This window comes from Oncorhynchus mykiss, unplaced genomic scaffold (genome assembly GCF_013265735.2).
Source record: "Oncorhynchus mykiss isolate Arlee unplaced genomic scaffold, USDA_OmykA_1.1 un_scaffold_85, whole genome shotgun sequence".
In the NCBI taxonomy this organism is placed as follows: Eukaryota; Metazoa; Chordata; class Actinopteri; order Salmoniformes; family Salmonidae; genus Oncorhynchus; species Oncorhynchus mykiss.
The window spans coordinates 225,001-227,126 of record NW_023493658.1 but is presented as its reverse complement, the minus strand read 5'-3'; positions in this window follow the sequence as shown (position 1 = coordinate 227,126).

Here is a 2,126-nt window from a genome sequence, read left to right as displayed (position 1 = left end):
CTCTCCTTCTACAAGCCTTCTGCTTCTGTCTGGCTCCAGCTCTCTCTCCTTCTACAAGCCTTCTGCTTCTGTCTGGCTCCAGCTCTCTCTCCTTCTACAAGCCTTCTGCTTCTGTCTGGCTCCAGCTCTCTCTCCTTCTACAAGCCTTCTGCTTCTGTCTGGCTCCAGCTCTCTATCCTTCTACAAGCCTTCTGCTTCTGTCTGGCTCCAGCTCTCTCTCCTTCTTACAAGCCTTCTGCTTCTGTCTGGCTCCAGCTCTCTCTCCTTCTACAAGCCTTCTGCTTCTGTCTGGCTCCAGCTCTCTCTCCTTCTACAAGACCTTCTGCTTCTGTCTGGCTCCAGCTCTCTCTCCTTCTACAAGCCTTCTGCTTCTGTCTGGCTCCATCTCTCTCTCCTTCTACAAGCCTTCTGCTTCTGTCTGGCTCCAGCTCTCTCTCCTTCTACAAGCCTTCTGCTTCTGTCTGGCTCCAGCTCTCTCTCCTTCTACAAGACCTTCTGCTTCTGTCTGGCTCCAGCTCTCTCTCCTTCTACAAGCCTTCTGCTTCTGTCTGGCTCCAGCTCTCTCTCCTTCTACAAGACCTTCTGCTTCTGTCTGGCTCCAGCTCTCTCTCCTTCTACAAGCCTTCTGCTTCTGTCTGGCTCCAGCTCTCTCTCCTTCTACAAGCCTTCTGCTTCTGTCTGGCTCCAGCTCTCTCTCCTTCTACAAGCCTTCTTCTTCTGTCTGGCTCCAGCTCTCTCTCCTTCTACAAGCCTTCTGCTTCTGTCTGGCTCCAGCTCTCTCTCCTTCTACAAGCCTTCTGCTTCTGTCTGGCTCCAGCTCTCTCTCCTTCTACAAGCCTTCTGCTTCTGTCTGGCTCCAGCTCTCTCTCCTTCTACAAGCCTTCTGCTTCTGTCTGGCTCCAGCTCTCTCTCCTTCTACAAGCCTTCTGCTTCTGTCTGGCTCCAGCTCTCTCTCCTTCTACAAGCCTTCTGCTTCTGTCTGGCTCCAGCTCTCTCTCCTTCTACAAGACCTTCTGCTTCTGTCTGGCTCCAGCTCTCTCTCCTTCTACAAGCCTTCTGCTTCTGTCTGGCTCCAGCTCTCTCTCCTTCTACAAGACCTTCTGCTTCTGTCTGGCTCCAGCTCTCTCTCCTTCTACAAGCCTTCTGCTTCTGTCTGGCTCCAGCTCTCTCTCCTTCTACAAGCCTTCTGCTTCTGTCTGGCTCCAGCTCTCTCTCCTTCTACAAGCCTTCTTCTTCTGTCTGGCTCCAGCTCTCTCTCCTTCTACAAGCCTTCTGCTTCTGTCTGGCTCCAGCTCTCTCTCCTTCTACAAGCCTTCTGCTTCTGTCTGGCTCCAGCTCTCTCTCCTTCTACAAGCCTTCTGCTTCTGTCTGGCTCCAGCTCTCTCTCCTTCTACAAGCCTTCTGCTTCTGTCTGGCTCCAGCTCTCTCTCCTTCTACAAGCCTTCTGCTTCTGTCTGGCTCCAGCTCTCTCTCCTTCTACAAGCCTTCTGCTTCTGTCTGGCTCCAGCTCTCTCTCCTTCTACAAGCCTTCTGCTTCTGTCTGGCTCCAGCTCTCTCTCCTTCTACAAGACCTTCTGCTTCTGTCTGGCTCCAGCTCTCTGTCCTTCTACCAGCCTTCTGCTTCTGTCTGGCTCCAGCTCTCTCTCCTTCTACAAGATCTTCTGCTTCTGTCTGGCTCCAGCTCTCTCTCCTTCTACAAGACCTTCTGCTTCTGTCTGGCTCCAGCTCTCTCTCCTTCTACAAGCCTTCTGCTTCTGTCTGGCTCCAGCTCTCTCTCCTTCTACAAGCCTTCTGCTTCTGTCTGGCTCCAGCTCTCTCTCCTTCTACAAGCCTTCTGCTTCTGTCTGGCTCCAGCTCTCTCTCCTTCTACAAGACCTTCTGCTTCTGTCTGGCTCCAGCTCTCTCTCCTTCTACAAGCCTTCTGCTTCTGTCTGGCTCCAGCTCTCTCTCCTTCTACAATACCTTCTGCTTCTGTCTGGCTCCAGCTCTCTCTCCTTCTACAAGCCTTCTGCTTCTGTCTGGCTCCAGCTCTCTCTCCTTCTACAAGCCTTCTGCTTCTGTCTGGCTCCAGCTCTCTCTCCTTCTACAAGCCTTCTGCTTCTGTCTGGCTCCAGCTCTATCTCCTT